The sequence below is a fragment of the Marmota monax genome, unplaced genomic scaffold (genome assembly GCF_021218885.2).
Source record: "Marmota monax isolate L192 unplaced genomic scaffold, Marmota_monax_Labrador192_F-V1.1 WCK01_AAM20220418_F8-fsc00007, whole genome shotgun sequence".
In the NCBI taxonomy this organism is placed as follows: Eukaryota; Metazoa; Chordata; class Mammalia; order Rodentia; family Sciuridae; genus Marmota; species Marmota monax.
The window spans coordinates 18,968,506-18,993,864 of NW_026692781.1; positions in this window are offsets into that span (position 1 = coordinate 18,968,506).

The window sequence follows — 25,359 nt, forward strand, 5'->3', positions numbered from 1 at the left end:
GTGGGTGACTGTGAGAACATGTTGAAATTCAATAGTGGATACACAGAAACTTGGAGAAACACGGAGACTCTCAACATTGGAGCAGAGGGTGAGAGTGAGTCACTGAAGCAAAGGAAGAGGGATAGACCCAGTAACACAGAAATTGTCACTCTGCAAAGGAAAGCCTGAACACAGCTGTTTTGGCATTTGCAAAGCAGACTATTGTAAGAGAAATTCTTTGCACTTTCCAGCATATACTGTCAGTGTTGTAATGGGGACTCATCGTGACGTCTTATCTGAACTGGTTGCTTTGGGAAAGAAATGACTTGTTTTTTCCTATCCCTGGGAACCCATAGCTAACATTACTACACTGTCTTAGTGGGTGATTACCTAGAGACCCAGCTTGAAACAGTCCCACTTGAACTTTATGCAGTGGGTAACCCCATGTACTTTGCTGACCGCAACACAACTTCCTGATATGCCTAAAGGTACCCAACTCTTGTGAAATTTTACCCTGAGATTCTTGTGAGACTTACCTTCATGCTTTCTCAGAACATAGTAATCACAGCTAAAGAAGCAACAGTGATAGAAATAATTAAAATCAGAGCGGAAATCAATGAAATTGAAACAAAAGAAACTATTGAAAAAATTAACAAAACTAAAAGTTGGTTCTTTGAAAAAATAAATAAGATCGACAGACCCTTAGCCATGCTAACGAAGAGAAGAAGAGAGAGAACTCAAATCACTAACATACGGGATGAAAAAGGCAATATCACAATGGACACTACAGAAATACAGAAGACAATTAGAAATTATTTTGAAAACCTATATTCCAATAAAATAGAAGATAGTGAAGACATTGATAAATTCCTTAAGTCATATGATTTGCCCAGACTGAGTCAGGAGGATACTCACAACTTAAACAGACCAATAACAATAGATGAAATAGAAGAAGCAATCAAAAGACTTCCAACCAAGAAAAGCCCAGGACCGGATGGGTATACAGCGGAGTTTTACAAAACCTTTAAGGAAGAATTAATACCAATACTTTTCAAGTTATTTCAGGAAATAGAAAAAGAAGGAGCTCTGCCAAATTCATTCTATGAGGCCAACATCACCCTGATTCCGAAACCAGACAAAGACACCTCAAAGAAAGAAAACTACAGACCAATATCCCTGATGAACATAGATGCAAAAATCCTCAATAAAATTCTGGCGAATCGGATACAAAGGCACATCAAAAAAATTGTGCACCATGATCAAGTAGGATTCATCCCTGGGATGCAAGGATGGTTCAATATACGGAAATCAATAAATGTTATTCACCACATCAATAGACTTAAAAATAAGAACCATATGATCATCTCAATAGATACAGAAAAAGCATTCGACAAAGTACAGCATCCCTTTATGTTCAAAACATTAGAAAAACTAGGGATAACAGGAACTTACCTTGACATTGTAAAAGCTATCTATGCTAAGCCTCAGGCTAGCATCATTCTCAATGGAGAAAAATTGAAGGCATTCCCCCTAAAATCTGGAACAAGACAGGGATGCCCTCTATCACCACTTCTATTCAATATAGTTCTCGAAACACTGGCCAGAGCAATTAGACAGACGAAAGAAATTAAAGGCATAAAAATAGGAAAGGAAGAACTTAAATTATCACTATTTGCAGATGACATGATTCTATACCTAGAAGACCCAAAAGGGTCTACAAAAAAACTAGTAGAACTAATAAATGAATTCAGCAAAGTGGCAGGATATAAAATCAACACACATAAATCAAAGGCATTTCTGTATATCAGCGACAAAACTTCTGAAACGGAAATGAGGAAAAAGACTCCATTCACAATATCCTCAAAAAAAATAAAATACTTGGGAATCAACCTAACAAAAGAGGTGAAAGATTTATATAATGAAAACTACAAAACCCTAAAAAGAGAAGTAGAAGAAGATCTTAGAAGATGGAAAAATATACCCTGTTCATGGATAGGCAGAACTAACATCATCAAAATGGCGATATTACCAAAAGTTCTCTATAGGTTTAATGCAATGCCAATCAAAATCCCAACGGCATTTCTTGTAAAAATGGATAAAGCAATCATGAAATTCATATGGAAAAATAAAAGACCCAGAATAGCAAAAGCAATTCTAAGCAGGAAGTGTGAATCAGGCGGTATAGCGATACCAGACTTAAAACTATATTACAGAGCAATAGTAACAAAAACAGCATGGTACTGGTACCAAAACAGGAGGGTGGACCAATGGTACAGAATAGAGGACACAGAGACTAATCCACAAAGCTACAACTATCTTATATTTGATAAAGGAGCTAAAAGCATCAATGGAGGGAGGATAGCATCTTCAACAAATGGTGCTGGGAAAACTGGAAATCCATATGCAACAAAATGAAACTGAATCCCCTCCTCTCGCCATGCACAAAAGTTAACTCAAAGTGGATCAAGGAGCTGGATATCAAATCAGAGACTCTGCGTCTGATAGAAGAAAAAGTTGGCTCTGATCTACATATTGTAGGGTCGGGCTCCAAATTCCTTAATAGGACACCCATAGCACAAAAGTTGATAACAAAAATCAACAAATGGGACTTACTTAAACTGAAAAGTTTTCTCTCAGCAAGAGAAACAATAAAAGAGGTAAATAGGGAGCCTACATCATGGGAACAAATTTTTACTCCTCACACTTCAGATAGAGCCCTAATATCCAGAGTATACAAAGAACTCAAAAAATTAAACAATAAGAAAACAAATAACCCAATCAACAAATGGGCCAAAGACCTGAACACACACTTCTCAGAGGAGGACATACAATCAATCAACAAGTACATGAAAAAATGCTCACCATCTCTAGCAGTCAGAGAAATGCAAATCAAAACCACCCTAAGATACCATCTCACTCCAGTAAGATTGGCAGCCATTATGAAGTCAAACAACAACAAGTGCTGGAGAGGATGTGGGGAAAAGGGTACTCTTGTACATTGCTGGTGGGACTGCAAACTGGTGCGGCCAATCTGGAAAACAGTATGGAGACTCCTGGGAAAGCTGGGAATGGAACCACCATTTGACCCAGCTATTGCCCTTCTTGGACTTTTCCCTGAAGACCTTAAAAGAGCGTACTACAGGGATACTGCTACATCGATGTTCATAGCAGCACAATTCACAATTGCTAGACTGTGGAACCAACCCAGATGCCCTTCAATAGATGAATGGATAAAAAAAATGTGGCATTTATACACCATGGAGTATTACGCAGCACTAAAAAATGACAAAATCATAGAATTTGCAGGGAAATGGATGGCACTAGAGCAGATTATGCTTAGTGAAGCTAGCCAATCCCTAAAAAACAAATACCAAATGTCTTCTTTGATATAATGAGAGCAACTAAGAACAGAGCAGGGAGGAAGAGCAGGAAGAAAAGATTAACATTAAACAGATACATGAGGTGGGATGGAAAGGGAGAGAAAAGGGAAATTGCATGGTAATGGAGGGAGACCCTCATTGTTATACAAAATTACATATAAGAGGTTGTGAGGGGAATGGGAAAATAAACAAGGAGAGATATGAATTACAGTGGATGGGGTAGAGAGAGAAGATGGGAGGGGAGGGAGGGGGGATGGTAGAGGATAGGAAAGGTAGCAGAATACAACAGTTACTAATAGGGCATTATGTAAAAATGTGGATGTGTAACCGATGTGATTCTGCAATCTGTATTTGGGGTAAAATTGGGAGTTCATAACCAACTTGAATCTAATGTATGAAATATGATATGTCAAGAGCTTTATAATGTTTTGAACAACCAATAAAAAAAATTAAAAAAAAAAAAGAAGCAACAGTGAAATTACACTGTGAAATTTCATTGGAATGAAACTCAACACTACAGAACAAATTGATATCCCAGTATACAGAGTCAAGGACAGTTTAGACCATAAGAAGGTCCTCATGTAAAAGTGGAGGAATTATCCATCTCAACAGTTGCATAAATCTGAACATAGTAAAGCAAGAAATATGAAAAAAGAATGCAACATGATTCCTCCAGAAGTTCATAAGCTTCTAGTAACTTACCTCAAAGATATTGAAGTGGATGACAAAGAATTCATGTTAAAACAATCAATTAATACAAAGAGGATACAAATAAACAAGTGAAGAAATTAAGGAAGACAATGAAAGATATGAAAGAGTAATTCAATAAAAAAATTCTGAAAAGTAGACAAATGGAAATTTTAGGAATAAAGTTCAATGAATTAAACAAAACATTCACTTAAAAGCATCATCTATAAACTACAAGCAGAAGAAAGAACTCCAGAGCTTCACATGGTATATGAACTAACACATCAATAGAGTAATAATGAAAAACTAGAAGAAGTCATAGGCAGGACATAAAAGATCTCTTAGATCACATTAAAAGAACATTCAAATCATAGGAATGGGCAAGAAGGTTGAGCATGGACCAATGAGATAGAAAACCTCTCCAGTGAAATAATAGCAGAAAATTTCCCGCATATTGAGAATAAATATGGACATCCATATCAGACAGGTAGACCAATGGAATACAATAGAGGAACTAGTAGAAAGCTCATACTCATATGAAAAAAAGAACCAAAAATGTATATTGGAGAAAAGATAACCACTTCAACAAATGGTGTTGGGAAAACTTGACATCCTTATGTAGAAGATGCCTATGCTTTACTTAGCTTTTTGCCACTGTTACTGAAAGAACTGATAAACAACTTTAGAGGAGGAAAAGTTTATTTGGGGGCTCACAGTTTCAGAAGTCTCATTCCACAGACATCCAGCTCCATTCCTCCTGTGGAGGTAAGGCAGAAGATCATGACGGAAGAATGTGGTGGAGGGAGGCAGTTAAAGACATCTCACCAGGAACCACAGAGAGTCTTCACTCATCACATGTAAAATATAAACTCCAAAGACACACCTTCTCCAGCCACACCTACCTGGCTACAGTTACCACTCAACTGATCCCTATCAGGGGATTAATTCACTGATTGGGTTAAGTTTCTTATTACCTAATAATTTCTCTAAACTTTCTTGCATTGTTTCACACGTGAACTTTTGGGAGACATCTCATACCATAAATCTCTTACTCTGTACAACAATCAACTCAAAAAGGATCAAAGATCTTAATGTAAGACCTGAAACTTTAAAATTACTAAAGAAAACATATGATAAACCCTTTCAAGATACAGGCATGGGCAATAATTTCTTGATTAGGTCTCTAATAACTAGAAAATTACAAAGAATTGACAAATGGGATTACATCAAAGCAAAAACCTTCTGCACAGAATAAGGAACAATAACCAGAATGAAGAGACAAATTAAGAATGGGAAAAAAATCTTTGCAGGCTATTTATCTCACATAGAATTAATATCCAGTATATATTAATATCTCAAAGAATAACAGCAAAATAATAACTCATTCAATCAATAAATGGGCAAATAAACTAAACAAACATTTCCTAAAAGAAGAAATGCAAATGGCCAATGAAATATTTTAAAAATTCTCAAAATCATTAGCCATCAGGAAAATACAATCAGAACTATATTGAGTTACCATCTCATCCCAGTCAGAATGGCTATGAACAATACAAAAAACAAACAAACAAACAAAAAACAGATGCTGGCAAGGATGAGGGGAAAAGGAACACTTATTCGCTATCAGTGGGAATGTAAATTATTATTTTACTATGGAAAACAGTACAGATGTTTCCTAAGAAACTAAAAATAGTGCTAACATATGATCTAGCTATTCCATTCCTGGGTAGGTAACCAAAGAAATCAAAGTCAGCATACAGATAATACCTGCATAGCTATATTTACTGCATCACTAATGACATTAACCAAGTTATGGAATTAGCCCATTCATCATGGTCATTAACATATGAATGGATAAATAAAATGTGGCATATATATATAATGAAGTATTATTCAACCATAAAGAACAATAAAATCTTTTCATTTTCAGCAAAATGAATGGAACTGGAGATCATCATGTTGAGCAAAATAAAATAAGCCAGACTCAGAAAGACAATTATTGCATATAGATAGATAGATAGATAGAAAGATAGACAGATATTTTAAAGGGCTATATGAAACTATAAGGTTCCTATTACAGAAAGAGAAGAGGACCAGAAGAAGCTGGGATGGTGGCATAAGGGGAGAGGAGTGGAGATGAATAGGATCAAAGCATGGAAAATGCATGTACAGATATGTCACAAGGCAACCCATTAAATTGCACAATTAACATGTGCTAATAATTATAATTTTAAAAGACAGAGTAAAATAGATGCTCTTTATTTCTTACTGATTCTAAGGATCAAATTGATTTACTGAATTGATCAAATTTTTATAAGTTCTATGGAACCAGAGAAAAATATTTCTCTTAAATGTATAGAAATATATATAGGATAATCAAAAGAATAAATTGTTTATTTTTTTTTCTTTTCAGTATATAGATGCTATTTATTTGAGAATAGATTACAAACAACATAGAATCTGGCTTAAATTAAATTAATTATATCCCTGATAGAAAGTCAATTCAGAAATAACATAAAATGCCTTTAGTATTTGTCTATGCAGATTGGTGGGTGTGTGGGCATGATTCCTGGATTGTAATATAGAAATGTATGAAGCAAGCACAATTAAAAATTAAATAGTACTTTATTAGAAGAAGCAAAGAAACAGATTTTTATTTTTAATTTTAGAAATAACAATGAATGTGATAGTTAAAAATGAGTTTGACAAAAGTATTTTGTACTTGTTAACCAATTTCTTTATGTTGTTTTTAATGAACAGTACAAAAGTGTACTATCCTTCTAATTACATTAGTTTTATTTTTGGAAATTTTGATAAATGTTGAAATATTGCAAAAATATTTTGTGTTTATTTGCAAGATGAAATTAGGTTTAGACTTAGATTACTATTATCTAAATATTTCATGTATAAGACTAATATTAGGAAACTCAAAGTCTTTTTGGACATTGAAATCTAATCTTCATTTTTTGAGAATGACTTACTATTTGTCGGGTGTCTGATGTGTTTGACTTTTGTTCATAATAGACAAGAAAAAAAAAACTCACATTGGGCACCATTCTATGAAATCTGCCCTCCATCCTGTTTTTTATGGTCCAGAAACTAAGAATGGTTTTAGATTTATGAATGGTTGAAGAAAGAAAAGCAGAAAAGAGAGGACAAAACTCCGTATATACTGATACATATTTTATTCATCATAAAAGGGCTAGACATGGTCCCCAAACATAAGGGTTTATAATAAGTAATTTTGTAAAGAAAGGAAGAAAGAGGGGCTGGGGATGTGGCTCAAGCGGTAGAGCGCTCGCCTGGCATGCGTGCGGCCCTGGTTCGATCCTCAGCATCACATACAAACAAAGATGTTGTGTCCGCTGAAGACTAAAAAATAAATATTGAAATTCTCTCTCTCTCTTTAAAAAAAAAAATATATATATATATATATATATATATATATATATATATATATATATATATATATATATATAAAAGAAAGGAAGAGATACACTATGATGACAGTCTAAAACTTGTATCCAAAAGAAATTAGATACCATATCAAAGATGATCAAGTGGATAAGAATAGTTTAATTAATTCATCAAATAAATTCAGGATGAAAATATCACTATCAGGTGTCACACACCTGTCAACTTAGCAACTCAGGAGGCTGAGGGCAAGGGAATTGCAAGTTCAAAGCCAACCTCATACAGCAAGTTAGCCAGGCCCTAACCAACTTAGTGAGACCCTGTCTCAAAATAAAAAATAAAAAAGGCTGAGGATGTAGCTTAGTAGTTGAACAGCCCTGGCTTCAATTTCTGATACTTTGCCTCAAAAAATAAAAACTATAAATAAATAAATAAATTTCCATGCCCTATTTCATTTATGACTCAGTTTAGTTCTGACTCAAGGGACGCATCTAAGTGTATGAGAAATATGAAATTACATATGCTACTATATGCAAAATTTTGTTTGCTGTTTTTTTTCTCCTCACATTTTTAGTACAGGTTTTTCTATACTATGAAATTCACATTAGATACACATGCATATATATTTTATATCTACTTCTATATAGTACACTAGTTTTACTGCATGCTACTTTTCTTCTGTTTTTATTTTTTACAATACGTATAATAAATATCTTTCTACTTGCAACATTGCCAAACATCTATTTGCTAAGAATTCATTTCTGGCAGGTTTAATATTCGGTTAAATGATCAAAACAGTTTTAATGCTTTCATGACACTAAATTGATTTCAGTATTTGCTGCATCTGTTTACCTTAACAGTGAATGAGAGTGGCTATTTCGAAAACAACCTCATCATTTACTTAAAACAAATAAATTAATATGCCTTTTAAAGATGACATTGTTGAGGCTCAGAACACTGTACCCCAAATATGGTGCTTTTGTATGCTAAGTACATTAAATTAAAAAACATTGGAGATGTCTCAGAAGCAAGGTCTTTGACCTCCTTCTGCCCTCCTTTCTCCTCTCCTTTTCTTCCCCAAACCAAGTCATAGAAATAAGACCTCCTACCTGGCAAAGCAAGCCATAAACTCCAAAGGAGGCCCCTCTCTTCCTGTTAATGAACCTCTCTGCAGATCTTGCCCCTACTTGGGAGGTAGGAATTCTAGAGAGAAAGGTCAAGAAGGATCTGAACAAACAGGTTTTGCTGGGTTCCCTATCCCAATCTTTGTCCAGTCACATTTTACACAACTGTCCATTCTTCATGAAACCTAAGCATAAAAATTAAGTTGTTTTTTTTTTTTTTCTCAGTCTTTTGGTCTTTGTTTCTGAAGTCACCTGTGTCATGTAAAACTTTAATGAACTAAACTTTTATGTATTGCTTTTGCTAACATGTCTTTTGTTATAGGAATATTGGACCAAGACCTTTACTTGGATCAGGAAAGGTAGTATATGTGTCCACACTTGCAACACCATTATGAGAGAAAGATATTTATAAATATGCCAATTTTATGATAATTAGTATTAAGTATAATTTAGCCACAAACACATATTAAAATGTTGAAGAAACATTTGTCATAGATTCGAAGATGTTTCTTTGCTTCATCTGCCATGATACTCATTTTTATGCACCTTTAAATCTGATTTTTTAAAAAGTCAGTCATTAGTTTTCTCTATTACTACAATGCCTTCTCCCACCAAACAAAATTATCTTCCTTGTATCCTAAACTCTTTCCTTAGGTTTTATATAGATCTTAATGTTATTGTCTTTGTCCAAATTACCTTTGTACATGGATCAGACAAAGGGGCAGGGGCAGGGGTATAGTTTTGGTAATTTTTACGCTGTCTCAGTGTTAAAAAAGATAAATATTAATGTGTTTTAGTAACATCCTAAACAGACAAAGAAATGACTCTGTCCACATTCTATATCTAGATAGTGCATGCAGCTAACACATATAAAGATTTAAGGCATACTGAAGTGTACTGAGGAAAAAGTATAAGGTACAATAAAATCTGAGTTTAAAATTGATGAGATCTAGGAATATAAAACAAAAACACTATCTATAGACACAATCACCATAAAATATTTATTTTTTTCCTTTTCCCTTGGTAAAGCTCTCAAAGAACTGCATTGTATGATTAATGGATGATAGTACAATATGGTTCACAGAATCACATACAAATGTTACATATTTCATAGATTGGTCTTAATAGGCATCATAACATATTTAATAAGGGTTGGTATCAGCACAACTCTTTTAAGGGTAGATATCCCCATGGCATCATTAATAAACTCTCTTCTTGTATTGGAGATGATAAATACTTGAAATAAAAATAAACTTAATATAAAGGGTCATTTATATAGCTTTTAATTCTTTTTTCTATCTATTGTAATAATCAAAGAGTTGTGAATTCATCCACATCTTAAATCTTATTGGAACTGTTAGTTATACAGAAACTGTAAAAGATGTTATTACTTCTAAATCACTTTGGTGCCTCCATCTCAAAAAGATAGATTCCCCAGATTATGTATTACATTATTATTTAATCACTATCTTTCCTTTTTTACTTTATGTCTTATTGCATCTATAACACTGCTTATGCAGCTGGGCATATCTTTTTTTTCACTTTGCATTTCCCAGAAGACTGTATGATATGTTGAGATGCAAATGAAGTGAAAATCATGGGAGAAAGTAGTAAGTGGATTCACACTGAAATATTCTTTTCTTTAAAATTGGCTTACTATAAGAAAAGAAATAAAACTAAAATATTCATTATTGAATTAATTATTTCCTCTTACTACTGCCATTTTTTTCATTTATGACATGTACAGTAGTCACCAAGTATTAAAAATTTGTTGTATAGCAATATACAAGAAAGGTGAATTAATTATGTTCATTGATGTGCCTGTGTGTTTGTGTATATGTGTATCTGTCTGTGCCTATGTAGGTATATTTGGCCACCAAAGTAAATTATGTTTATGTACCTGGGGGTGTGGGATGTCTTCTGGTTAACATAAATTTTTTTAAATAAAAATTCAACTTTAATTTGCTTGTTTTGAGATTATTAAGTTCCATCATGCTTGTACAACTCATGTAGTAATTATGTATGCAGTTTTTAGTAACACGACATATTCTGTGAACTGAAAAGTGAAAAGGAATTTATTAGCATGATTTATGATACTTCTGTTTTGTGGAAGAGGATAATGCTTTACTCTCTAGACTGTTAGTTTCTTTGGACACTACTACTGAGTACCAAAGCAACAGAAAGCATAACATAAAAGCATTTTTAAAATTATTTCTTCCTAGTGAATGGCAAATCATCCATATGACTCTCTCAAAGATGTATTAAAAATGTCTAGTGCCTAGCAAACAAATTCTATATTGATTATACCATTTTCTGCAATGGTTAATCTTTAATTGTGTTGTTTCTTGCAGAAAAAACCTTTATCAAAGATTGTCTGCTTATAGCAGCTTCCTAAATGCTTGTTCTGTCAGAATATGTCATACATCATTCTTTGCATTTACTTTGCTTGGAAATTCTGTATATCCAATTACATTCACAGTAGATTACACTGTTATGACTTGAGTCCCCACAAAATGAAAGTGAACTCTTACATAAAATTTTATTAACTTGCTCTTGCATTTATTTAAATATACATTATTTACTGAAAGATTTGCTTTTATTTATCATTTTAATGCCAATGTCCTCAAATTCCAGTCTACCGTTTAATATTATTTCAGATGTTAATACCATTAATATTATTTATAGTATTAACATTATTATAGCCATTATTAACAGTGTTAACATTAATATTAGGGTAATCTCAGTAGCATTAGTACAACTTTAAATAACTTATGACAATCAAGAAAAGGTACTCATATGTAATTTATGTATGAAAATTTAATGGTAATTCAAAAATAATTTAATGACATTATTAATTAACATTTATTGACCACAACTTTAGCTAATAATGAGTAATATTGAAAATAAAGCTATTTAAATATCATTAGGCATATTTTCATAATTAATGTCTAGGCCTAACAAAAGTATAACCATTAGGTACTCTACAAAAGAAAAATCAGTCAGTTTCAATATTTTTGAAAAATAGCTTTTCCCTCACCATCTCATTATTTAATTCCATAAGTACATTTTTTGTTCTCTAAATTATTTTAAGTTATATCAATAACTTAGTATTCATTCCAAGCAATTGTGGAATATTAGATAAAAATACTTTTCTCTGGTTTTGCAAAATTACATGGATCACTTGCTATTACAATTTATTTTAGCCGTATTTTAATAAAAAGACAAAAATCTTCTTATTGATGATACTATGGCCATAATATAAAACTGTTTAAATAAATGTTAAACAGTTCTATAACTAAAAGAATGAATGTTTAACATTTCATGCATTTTTTTCATACTTAGATTTGTTTTTAGGAAAAAGAAATATATAGAGTAGTTTAGAATGGTCCATAACTGACACATTTGGTTTGTTTTCTGGATTTTGTTTTAAATATGATCTGTCAGGTAGTGTACTATGTATTGATGGACTAAGGTCCATCTCATTTCTAAGAACAGCACTCTAAAGTTCTAAGTAGTCTCTCTAGAAATTAGAAGTGGGAAATGGGATACAGGAGATTTAAGTAAACAAAAATTCTTTTTTATTTACCTGATCAAGTTTTAGATGCACATTATTATTAATTTAATTACTGCATTTCAACCTATTTTTTAGTAAATTATCTAGTCACCATTTCATTCATCTCTTAACTTTTTTCTCCTTTCCATGGAATAAGTATATTCTAGCATCCCTATGGACTCAAAAAGGGGGAAAAAATCTGCTTAATTTTTTGTCCTTTAACATAAACTTTTACATTTTTCACTAAATGTGTGATTTTTTTTGAATCATAAAAATTGAAATCCTTGAATATTTTTGTACATTAATATTATATCAATTTATTTATTCACATTTCATATATGTAGCAACATCCAAGATTACACTATTGTGATTATTAAAAAGTTGGAAATATATTTGGAACTTATGTATATAATTTAAATTATCTTAAGAAGTAAAACTTATTTAAATTTCAGACTAAAGAAAATACAACAAAGAAATCAACAACTATAAACGTTTAAATCAATAGTTGTGGGATATTTACAGTAAAGAATAAAGAGAATGAATAAAGGTGATGGACCATGTATAACTGACTGTAGACATTCCCAACAAAAATATTCATCACTGATAGCATTGTGAAAATAATACATTTCAATGAACACAGATGCTCATAGATCTTGTAGTAGCCTGATTCTTTGACAAGCATGCAATTTTGGTTCAGGATTATTTGTAGTACAGGGCCATTAGAATGAGTCATTTAAAATGACATTTAAAACATTAAGATGTCTTTTTTTTTTTTCTGTCACAAAACACAGGAAAAACTGAATAGCATGGTACTGATGAAGAGATTACAATCTATCAAAAAAACTGTCATATGACAAAATTTGCTGTGGCTCCTTGTCACTTGTTTCTAAAATGAGGCACAACTTAAATAGATACAAATTGCTGGTAAAAGGGCAATTATAAGGGACTGTTGGATGGAAGATGCCAGCAAATATAAGCAAAGGTTATAGATTCCACCACATAGATGATCAAATAAGGCAAAAGACATAGCTTTTACTAGTAGGATAGTTACTTGGTCAAATCAAATTGCTTTCCATAATTGGTAGGGATAAGAAAGATCTCACTCAGAGGAGTGTCTAATGTATTTCTAGCCAATGGTTCAGAATTTCACATTGGTTTAAGAAACTGGCAAGTACTGTAGAACTTTTCTAAATGGTATTCACTCTGCTACTGACTGGATTGAAAGTCTGTCTCCCAGGTCAATTTCTCTTTCATATCTTGAGCATGTTATACTGGTAAATTGATGGGTCCCTGATTTCCCTGCTACTGTGAATGGCAGGGTTATCATGTAAGTTTATTATCATCAAAATTTCACCAAACCTAGATCTATGAAAATGATGAAGGCAAAGACAAACATGAGAAAGAGAAGGAGGAGGAAGAGGAGGGAATGCAGAGGAGGAGAAGAAGGAAAAAAACCCAGGAAATTATATTTAGAGTGAAACTGACATAATGGCACATGACTAAATTTTTCATGATTATAGAAAGAGAAAAAAAACTAATAAGCATATTCAAAAGACAGAATACAAGCAAAGTGAAAGTAAATGCAAGGTAATTAATTGAGAAACAAATACTCAAAATGTCTGTCTGCTCTCTCTCTCTCTCTCTCCCACACACACACACACAAACACACACACATACACACACACATACACACACACAAACAAAAGTTGATGAAATCTATTTATACCCAATAAAAGAACATAGGAAACCATTTAAATCATTTTACAACAAAATGTTGACTTCAAAATACTATGAAAATTCTAAATTAAACTATAAAATATCATCTTTAAAAATAGTATCTAATATTTTGTGGGTTACTTTGCAATTTGAAATGACTACTCATAAACTGTAACATATTTGTCAAAATCAGTTTATTACCCATATTTCAGAATGTATTTTATCTATAAGAACAGAATTAGATACTGTTGTAGACCAATATTGACATGCAGTTGTCAATGAACTACAAAATATAAGGTCTTTCTCAATTTGAATGCACTTTGTTCCTCAGTTTCATTTATTTCCCAAATAGTGATATTTTTCTAATTGCAACTAATTAAAACTTTACTTGCTTCTCTGCCTACCTCCATAAAGAAATAGCTAAGCATTCCCTCCACTTTAAACCCTTCTCCCTCTCCACCACATACATAATGGAAAACACTTCAAACTTGAAAGTCCAAGATTGAGGAAAAAATATAATCAAATGTTCCAATTCTAAATGAAAATTACCTTGCAAACCTGTATAGGGAAGATGTGACCAGAATGCTAATCCTTTCCCATGATCCTTTCTTTCAAATGACTTTTCCCCAGAGGCAAACAGGTGTGGAATTGAGGGTAATTAGACATAAGTGAGAGTTTAGTGCAAATTGGATGCCAACAAATATTGCAGATCTCATCATATGGAGAAATGTGTGGGAGGAAAATGATCACTATGACAGGGAAAACACTGAGTCTCTGTGGGGGAAAAGTTGCTACCTTATTTTCAAATCTGATCAGAGTCACACTCATTTGTAGGGCAGGATTTGATAGTTACATATGGTAATCAGTGAAATAAACGAACCATTTAGTATTCCAAGCTTGCAATACTTGGCTTCATAGAGAGACTGCTGTTCATTTCATTTCCAGTCTCATTTGTGATAATAGAATAATGTTGGATGGTTTTATTCACTTCCTCACTCATGCATGCTGTAGATTCCATGAGGTCTTGGAAAGAAGAGGGAAACAAGATCCAAGATCTGGTCTCAATAAATATCTCCCTATCTCCTTCATGGGGTACCCTTCACATAAACTTCTGCAACTAATAGAATATGGAACTCACTGCCTTGTTTTTCTTTATTTTCTCCTCTCTCCTTCCTCCCTCCCCATTCCTACACACTTGTAGCTTCTAATCTGAACTGAACTCTCCCTCTGTGTAACACATCTTTTCACTCATGCATTCTTCTACACTCAGAGTATGGAGTTTTTCTGAACATAAACAAATTAATACTCTGGCAGGATATTAGTTTATTTTGTACAGGTGTTAAGTGGACACACTGAGTCTATTCAGGCTGAGTCAGGTGTGTATGGAAGGCTGGAATTTGGTGAAGAATCAGAAGAATATATTGCTTAACATCTTATTGAGGGTTAGCATAAATACAGAACATATGAATTTCAATATTCTATAGAAAATAGTTTACCTTTTCCCAATTTCATGCATACCTGTAAAAGTTCCAAGGTCAGATATAGAACATTTCTAACATTTCAGAAGGCTCCATTTTGTCCCTTTTCAGTAAATACACATCCCCTATTTTGGCTTCTGTTACCATAAATTTTTTTAAAAGATTTCTTTTTTAGTTGTAGAAGGTCACAATACCTTTATTTTGTGTATTTACCTTTTTATGCGGTGCTGAGGATCAAACCTAGTGCCTCACACATGCTAGGTGAGTACTCTACCGCTGAGGCACAATCCAGGCCCTGTTACTATGAATTTTGCCTGAGTGAAAAACTGAATTTCAGCATATTCATGAAATCACATTGTAAAAGCTTATGTGTATCTAGTTTATTTCCTCAATCTTGTCATCTTTATCTTTTGATTAAAGTGCTCATCTTATTTTTATTTAAAATAATGACTCATAAGTTTAAACCTACAAATTCATTTGTTTCACTCTTTTCAATTTTTAAATTTATTATTATTTCTTTCTGTCTCGTATTAATTTTATAACTTTAGTTCAATGCTTACTAATACACTTTATAGTAACTGTGACATTGAAATTAAAATTAACAATTTATATACCACACAAATACTTTCTAACATTTACTTTTTTTTGCTAAAACTATTGTTTTTACTATTATTATTATATATTTTAATTTCATTCATGTTCAATTTTCAAGCTGTTTTTGTTTCTTTAAGTAGTTAATAGTCTCTGACATATACTCACATATATTCTCCACACTTATTTTCAGAATATTCATACTTTCATCTGGGATAATATTTTGCTATTTGATATTCTATTATTTTATCCTGAAGAACTATATTATCATATCTTTACCAATCTGGTTAATAAAAGTTAACAAAGTCTCTCATGTTTTACACAATAATTTTGAATTTTCAAGCATTTTGCCATAGTGTAAAAATGTAATTTAGGACCTCAAAACATATTAATTTATAATGATTTTGAAGCACATAAACTGCATGATTACTCTTTAGTTCAGTAACTAAATATAAATGTCTATATTGTTATACCTGATTCTGCATTGTATTAATAAACAACATTAAAGAGACAGAGAGATATAGAAAAACAGAGAGGCGGAAAGAAAAAGGAAATGCCTTTATAAAATATACCTGAAACTTTGGTTTAAGAATTGTAGTTCTAAATGTGATTTGAATTTGCAACAAATTTATGTAAATTTTTATTTTGGGAGAAGATATGGTACTGAAAATCATATGTAAGATCACTTTCCTCCTCTAGTCTACATTTCCTCCTATAAGTCTTTCCAAATCAGTAAATGGCACCACCTTTGCTAAGTTTTTCTGGTCAAAAAGCTAGAAATCATTTTTGATTCATACCCCTGCCATTTTTTTTTGGCAAGGCCCATGATTTCTTATCTGGAATTTGAGAAAACAATAAAATCTCCTGCTTGGGATCTATTCCCAGTCTTGATGAAAGCTTCTTGCAGTCTATTCCCCACTTATCAACCAAAGTAATATCTTAAAACTAAAAGGTGCACTACTTAAATTACTTTTCCCTGTGAAATTTCTATCAGTATTACCTGCAACCTTCCATCATTTGCTTCTTTTGACCCTCCTTCTGCACCTTTAACCACTCATTCTGCTGCTTTTGCTACTATCATAGCAGCCTTCCTTCCACTGCTTCTGTCCACTGCTGCCTAAGTAGAAATCAACCTCGGGGTCTTTCATTTTCCATCCCTTTTTCTGAAACACACTCTGCTCAGATATTTCCTTTTGTGATTTAGATCTGAGACAGGGTTAGCACTCCAGAGACTTGTTCCTGACCAAAAGTTGTTCCAAGTCCCCACTCCAACCAAACTGAATATCACTGTTCTTGCATTTGTTTTCTGTCCTCTAAAGCAGAGCTGCTTAACACATTATATACAATAAATGTACATTTTATAAATGATAAAATTGGATGCGTTAGTAAACTTCAACTTATGGGTTTCCTGATTAGCATACAACTGTGAAAAGGAAAGAATTCTGTAGAGGAAAACACATGAGTTCTCCTCATTCAAGACTTGAGTTCAAATCTCATTCCTTTCACTTACTGCATGAGTTAAATATATAACACTAGATATTTTCTGAGTTCAATGTATAACACTAGATATTTTCTGTGTTAAATATATAACACTAGATATTTTAGCTTAATATATAACACTAGATATTTGCTAGATATTTTCTACAAAAAGTTAAAAACAAAATAACATATAAGTGGACAACAAAACTATATGAAAAAAAAAAATACTCAACATCTTTAACCACCAGGGAAATGGAAATAAAACACTGAAATATCTCAGCCTAGTTAGAATGGCTGAAAAATATTTTTTAAAAAAATGAAAAGAACAAATTCTGGTGAAAAGAGAACACTTATATATTCTTATGTGAATGTAAATTAGTTCAGTCATTATAGAACACAGTATGGAAGTACCTCAAAAAATGAGAAATAGAACTTAACCATATCATCCTGCAGTCTTGTTACTCAGTTATATATCTAAAGGAAATAAAATCAATATGTCAAAGAGAAATTTGCATTCATGTGTATGTACATTGCAGCACTAATAAATGTTAAATTATTCTTTTCTATATATGTATGCTGAGAATAAGATCTTTGTATCTCAAAAGGAATTTCATGCAAGGAAAATATTGGGTAGCAAATGCATTCAAGAAAAATCAGTATATACTTAACTGAATTGAAAAAGTATAGAAAATTGAAAGGCCTTGTCTAAAAATTTTTATTTCACTAGATAATTATGGATGTGAAATACTATCTAGTTATAGTATGAATAACTAAAATTCAGAAACTTTCAAGACACATTAGTAACTTGTTTTATTTTTCCTACATAGAAATGACATAATAGTCATTTGTTACTGCACATTTAGTTTCAGATAAAGTTCAATTCATATACAACATGGTTTACAAGAGATATGGAAATGATTAACTTTTCTCATTATCTAAAAGTAGACCATGCAAACACTAATGTCCTTTAGAACATGACCAAAATAAAATTATCAGCAAGAGATCTAGTTTTTCAAGTTACAGAAAGAAATCTGTTCTCATAACAGCAGACTTCGAATCTTCTTTCTCAGAGGGCATATCCTGGGTGTTCTGTATTGAACAATTAATGTCATTAGAGGGTAGAGAATTAATAGCTCTCATTAGAAACATCTGGAGAATTTCAATACCACCATAACCACAGCAAACTTGTGCTGCCCAAGTAGAAATCAAGGTTATAGCCTTTATCTTTGCTTTTACACTGCATTCAACAAGTTCATGATTATCCAAATGAAAACTGTTTTGCCATAAAAAGATTCAAATTCAGTTGTCATTCAAGAATAGAATAAAACACTGCAATATGAAGTTTAATAGGTAGTAAAATTACCTTGATATAATATCTGTTAGTATAGGAAAACCAGTACAGTTCTTATTTTCCAAAGTTCGAATGACAGAAAGTTAAATTTTTCTATTGCCACTATTAATAAAGATAATAAGAGATAAAGATAATAAGAGATGACTGAGTTTTCTTTCATCAATAGTGCTTCATATAGAAACACAAAGGACTAGAACTGTTATCGCTGTAAATAATTATGTAGTGATCCAACTCAGTAAATCAAACATAGTAAGACAAATAAAAAGTTGTTTACACTGATTTTCAGTTCTCAATTTAAAAATTATTAAAGAAAGTAAAGTATGTTAAAGGGCTTTTAAGCAATATACTTTCAATACAATATCATCTGATTGGCTAACTTTATTGTATATTGATTCTATACATGCAGAAAAGGAGAGCTTATTTTTATAAAAATTTTATATTTTAATCAGTCATAGAATAAATTATTTAAATTTGTAGAAGACAAAGATAAAAATTCATTGCGAAAAATGAGAGGGAGTTCTGTCAACTTAGTGGTCTTTTATAATATGATTAGTAAAAATAGTAGAATTTTTCATTGAATGTAATATGCTTTCTTATTTAAAAAAATTAATTTGCTTTCTATTTTCTAAAGTCTAAGATTTTGACTCATGAGCTATCTTCAAAATTCAACATTTTGTGCATTTGCTTTATTTATTTTCAAATTAAATTTAGAGTACTTTGGTTATTCTTTCCAAAAAATCCCAATACATGACATGTACTTTAGAAGATTCTTGCATTATGTCAAGGATAAACATAATTTAATAAACTACTATACGTTAAAAATTATTTTCCAGCACTAACCTCTATTGAGTCAGTTCTGTGTGCCACCGGTAAGTTTTATTTTATTTTGTTCTGTTTTGGTTTTGCTTTTAATATCAATTTTTACTTCTGGCCATGATTATACACAAGTGTGGCTATGCTTTGGGTATTTTATTTAAAACATATTTGTTCACTAACAATAAAATAAACATAAGAAAAAATTAACATGCCCCTAAACATCTTTCTGTTCAGGAAGATATAATATACTTATGTGAAATCATTCAGCAGTTATGAACAGATAAGCAAATAATAATCTCTGCATATTGGTTTATCTTGGAAGAGTTTAGTGTGAGGTGACATTTTGAAGAAAGTCTTCTTTAAAACAGTTTTGGTGAGATATAATTCACACATCATACAGTTGCTCCATTTACAGTGTGTATTCCAGTGATTTTTCATTTTTCAGAGTATGCAATTATCAAAGCAATCTTTAGAATATTTTCGTTGCCTCTATACTCTATAACTATACTCCATATCACCAACAAGTTTCTCCTCACTCCCCAGTTTATCTTGTTCCCCCTGATTCCCGGACCTGGGCAGTCATTTATTTATTTTATTTCTGTATATATTTTCCTATTTTGGACATTTAAAAATATTTCTCTAACTGTAATTATATATCCTTTGACCAATATCTCCCATCTTTCTTTTCCTGAGGAAACACTTTATAAGTAATAATATGCATTCTAACAATGTAATTATTTTTCCAAAGATTATATATTTTAAAACTTTTTATATGTATTTATACTTATATGTATTTTTGATATGCATTTTCATAAGTGGTATTCAATTAGCAAGCCGACTGCCTCAGTGTGATGGCACACTCACTTCATTTATGGATTTATAATTGAGATATTCTTCTGGCTATGCTTTCTTCATTAAGCAATGCAGTCATGAATGTTGAGATCAGCTTCACTCTGTACTTCAGTAGCTATTATAATTTTAATCAAGGTATCCCAACTGACTCTCAGATTTTTCCACTGCAAACTGGAGACAATAGCACTACTTTTCTCACAAGATTGCTATGGGAAAGAAAAAAATTGATACAAATAAAAAACTCAGAAGAGTAGCTGGGGGTATATGATATGTTATGTATTAATATTAATTTACTGGCTTTGACTTCAACCAGTAGAAAGTGTTTTCTTAGAATAAACACATCCAGATACATTACATTACCACAAGGGAGAAAATGTTGCTCTCTTCTGTGAAGAAAGATATTGTATGATTAATACAGAAATGTCATCCATTACTTCAGTCATATTAACATTATGCCCTGAAGAGAGTGTTTCTCAAAATATGCCATGATAAATTCTAGTTTTAAAAGATGTCATGGGAAAACATTTTGCCCCTACTTGAAAATGTTGCCTATAAACCATTTTTTGGAGCATCACTAATCATTTAGGAGATAATACATTCTCAGTAAAAACTCAATCAAGAAAAATATTTAAACCAGTAAGTTGCAAAATTATTCCACTATAGTAATCATGTGTCTACATGAGTGAGAGAGTGTTCTATGGATACACTGGAGAACTACAGTTCTGTGGAATGCTGGGAGAAATTTTGCTTTGACTCCACACATGTCTTTTTACATAGGATGGAGTGTTAACTAGGAGATATTGATAGTTATGAACAACTCTTAACATGCTGAGTTAAGTAAGTACTCAAAAGTTTGACTACTTATTAAAACTCTCCAAACATCTTAGGTCTGCAAAATATTCCTAGAAAACTAACCTCTTAAACACTAGTTTTATTATTAGATTGCTGGTGATTGCTACTTCCCTTCAGGCTAGAAACACACTTAGTCCAACCTTTCTAATTATTTCACTTTTTTTTTTCAGAACCTAGGAAATGCAGACATACATAGAATATAAGAAACTTTAATATTGTAAAAGTTTACAAATTTTGTAAAACTTAAAATTGTAACTCCAAGTTTAAGGAGTACACTGATTAATCTGAAACATTTTTACTCACTTCTAAACTGTCCTTTCTAGTGATTATTAAAGGCAGAATCAGACAAAGCCATCTTGTCTACAGTCAGTATATTCAGTATCTGTGGTTGTTTTTAGTGATAGTACTCTATCTGTTAACAAAACTTAGGAGAAAAATACTGCAGCAACTCATACTTAATTTTCTTTTAAATTTATATTTTGCTTGCTAATGGTTACTTTTTACAGTTTATAAATAGGTGTGTGATAAGAATACTAATTTGAAGAAAAGATGGTTTTTATACTGAGCTAGCTGTTCTTATAAAAATCAGCATCACCATTTGCTTTAAGTTATCCAACATTCTGCTTTATATGCAATCCAAAGTATTTTTTGAATAAATAGAATAAAAAAATGCAGAATCAGGATAAAGGGCAAACATTTCAAGCCTGTGTCACAAAGATAATATGAGAATGAAAGTCAAGGACAATATGTTTACTAATTAACTTTAGATTCAGTATACAGGCCTGGCTCAGCGGAATGCCTATAATCCCAGCTATTCCAGAGGCTGAGGCAGGAGGAGCTCCAGCTCAAAGCCAGCCTCAGCAAACACAGGCACTAAGTAACACAGTGAGATCCTGTCTCTAAATAAAATACTTAATAGGGCTGGGGATGTGGCTCAGTGGTTGAATGCCCTCGAGTTCAATCCCTGATAGCCTCCCCAAATATTCAATATACATATTGGCATACAATAAACTCAAAATTGCTTTTATATGTATGTATTTTTTTTTACTCTTTTTAAAATTTAAACTTCAAATTGAAATCCAAGCTCAAGGAGTATATTAATTAATCTGAAACATTTTTTTTTCACATCCAAATTGTGTTTATATATAATATAAACATTCTGGAACTGAAAGGCAATAGAAATAAGTTTTCTCAAAATTAACTTTTATTTTATTACAAATTGAGTTATATAAAGCCTTTGTAAAATGCACTACCACTAAAACTAAAGAAGTCCTCTGACATTTTGACTTAGGAAAGTAAAATTTATAATAACTGAGGAAAAATTTAGAAGGAATTTTGATCATCCTTAGAGAGCTTTCTGGTTTCAGATACTTTGGTATCTGGCACCCTTATTAAGAAATACCTACATTAGGCATGGTAGTGGAGGGAGGAAAGGCTTGTTCCTTCTTCACTGGTCTTGTCATAACAAGGTCACAATATCTAGTTCCATTAGATGTTCCAAGTAGATGATTTCTCTTATGAGACACATTCATAGGTGCACTTGAGAATTTTTACATGCTGGAGGTCTCTCAGTTTATTTTGATTTTAGTAGTGGCACTCTATTAGACTGTCTACTTTTTCATAATTTTCTAAATATACAATGTTTATACCTCAGCTTCAGCTTCTGTGTTTCTGTCCAGATACTTTTCTTGGACTGAAAGACAAAAACAAACTAAACCTATACTGAGTTTTTCTTCCATGCATGGCTCACGTCTTCACATGTAGTAATACCAAGGACAACAAAATTCAGGAGCTAATATGAAAAGGAAGAAACCTGAGGAAAACTATCTTCTAACAGCTTTCATTTGAAGCATCTATCAAAACCCCTCAGCTGAGTAGCAGTGGCCCCAGTGACCCCTGCCATTAGCTTTAAGCCAATAAAGGGTTACTTTCTAGGAGAAAACACAAACTGGAAATAAATTAGATCACATAAAATTTCCGTACAATTTGGGCTGGGGATTTGGCTCAAGTGGTAGCGTGCTCTCCTGGCAGGCATGCAGCCCAGGTTTGATCCTCAGCGCCACATACAAAGATGTTGTGTCCACCGAAAACTAAAACATAAATATTAAAATTTCTCTCTCTCTCTCTCTCTCTCTCTCTCTCTCTCTCTCTCTCTCTCTCTCTTAAAAACAAAGAAATTTCCATACAATTCATTTTTTGAAGAGTTTTATTTTTATTTTTTTATTTTATTTTTTTGTGGTGCTGGGGATTGAAACCAGGACCTTGTGCATGCAAGGCAAGCACTCTACCACTGAGCTATATACCCAGCCCCTAGACAATTCATTCTTAAAATAGAGTTTGTGTCCTTATTTTACCAAAGTATGAGAAGAAAATATAAATCTCTGAGATAACTGAAAGTTATGAGAAGAAACCAATGAAATCATATAAACTAAAGATCCAGTAAGTCTAAGAATGCAATAGATGGGATTAACAAGATCATTACATTTATGAGAAGATAGGATTAGTTAGCTATAATAGACAATATAAAATTGAAGTGCACAGAGAGAAAACAAAAATGCAGGAAGAATATATGGAACATTATGAAGAGAATCTAACACGTGGGAAATAGCAGTCTAAAAAAGGAAAGTGAGGAGAAGGCATAATGACTGAAGATCATGTAGTTGTAATACCTATCCAATCTAGTCACAGGTCCTTTGTCCTGTGAATGTACTAAAAATATTTCTCCCAGTCTGTCGCTGCTTTTTCATTTTGCTAATGATGTCTTTAGGGGAACAAAATGTTTTTAATTTTTGAAAGTTTTATTTAATTTTTTCCTTTATGAGGTTTGCTTTCTGTATTTTGCTAAAAAATCAATAGATGTATCATATTTATTGGTACAAGACAAAATTTGTAAAAAGTACTGGTTCCCTCTAAATTTACCTAAAGTTCTAAAGCACTGTCAATCAAAATCCTACCAAAATAGTTTTGAAGGAAACTGGCAAGTAGAGCAAAGGAAATGATAGCAAGCCTCTCCTAAAACATGACTCTATTAGGTATCAGAAGTTATTATGAAGTCACAGTAGTGACTTGGAGATAAACACAGACAAAATATAGCAGTGGATAACTGGAGAGAGTACAAAATGCAGATGCAAACTCACATGGCAGCCTGAATTATGACAAAATCATCACAATGCAATGAGAAAAGTATATTTTGTTCAACAAATGCTGTTTATTTAATTGGATAGCTACACAAAACATCCACTCAAGGAAGCATTAAAAATAATCTGTAATGAATCATATAATTAAACCATAAAATTTGGGAAAGATAAATAATAAAATAAGGCAGCAAATGTTTTCCTAAACAAGATACAAAATGTGCTAACCACAAAGGAAATTTAACAAATAAGTCTTCACTAAAATGTAAAAATGTGTGTTCATCAAAGGAAACCTTAAGAAAGTTAATAGTCAAACCAGAAAATTAAAAATATTCAGTATATATCTTAAGCAGCAAACTACTATACAGAATATGTGAATAACTCCTAGAAATCAGTAAAGCAAATAGAGAATTTATAGGGAAAAAGTGGGTCTAAGATGTAAACAGGCATGACAAAATAGAGCATATTGAAGGATTCAATAAAAGAAATACAATACTATCAGTCATCAGAGAAATGATTATAAAATCATGACATAAAATTATCTACTTAACATAATGGAAAATTTAGAGAAAGGAAAAAAATTGAAAATATGAACCAAAAGTATATGAGGTTGTGGAGTAACTAACACTCTCACACTGCTGGTGGAGGTGTAAATTATTACCATCACTTTTCTTAAAGATGAGTGAACACATTTTAATAGTAAACATGCAGAAAAAAAGACAGATAATATTAAAAACATGTTCCTGCATGTATAATAACTTATGTTGACAAGTACAGTGAGTGGATCTTACCTACTGTTTGATATCTTTAAAAGGCTACAAACACCATTTAATGTCAATAAATAACTTATTTTATAAAGGTCCAAATACAAGAATTGTTAAGGCTTATTTATAATTATTATAATATTGAATTGCTGAAATATGTTAAATAAAACTTTTTTACCTTTTGATTTT